The sequence below is a fragment of the Microtus ochrogaster genome, chromosome 4, assembly GCF_000317375.1.
Source record: "Microtus ochrogaster isolate Prairie Vole_2 chromosome 4, MicOch1.0, whole genome shotgun sequence".
Lineage (NCBI taxonomy): Eukaryota > Metazoa > Chordata > Mammalia > Rodentia > Cricetidae > Microtus > Microtus ochrogaster.
Window position 1 is genome coordinate 5410387 of NC_022011.1, and position 569 is coordinate 5410955.

The following is a 569-nucleotide window of genomic DNA, read 5'->3' on the forward strand; positions in this document are numbered from 1 at the left end:
CAGTGGTGAGCAAGAGGAATGTGATCCCTTCGGCTGTCATCCCCCTTCCTATGGTCTGGCTGGAGAAACAAGCCTGAATCAGATCACCATCCAATGGCAGAGGCGTCCACGGAAGGAGCTAGAAAGTAGAGCCCCATAGTGCCCTGGGCTTGAGGCCCCTTTCTACTTCAAGGCTCAGAGAAAGATTTCTCTGGAGGAAGGTGCTGCTCCAGGCAGTGCCAGCACTAGCCACAGGTTCTGCTGGCTATGGCTCTGGTAGGATGAGCCCCAGACCCAGGAGGCTTCTCTGGCAGTTCTCAGAGCTGCGAGAGCCTGCCCGGTGGAGGGAACCAAGTCTTTCCAGAAAGGGAAGGGCTGCCAGCAAAGCCACAGAGATCAACTGCAGTTATCAGGCAGACAAGGTCTTGGAGGCTGATGGCTTTGATTCTAATTTCATAGTATTCAAAACACAACTTCTTTTTTTTTTTAATTTTATTTTTATTTTCAAGACAGGGTTTCTCCGTAGCTTTTGGTTCCTGTCCTGGAACTAGCTCTTCTAGACCAGGCTGGCCTCGAACTCACAGAGATCC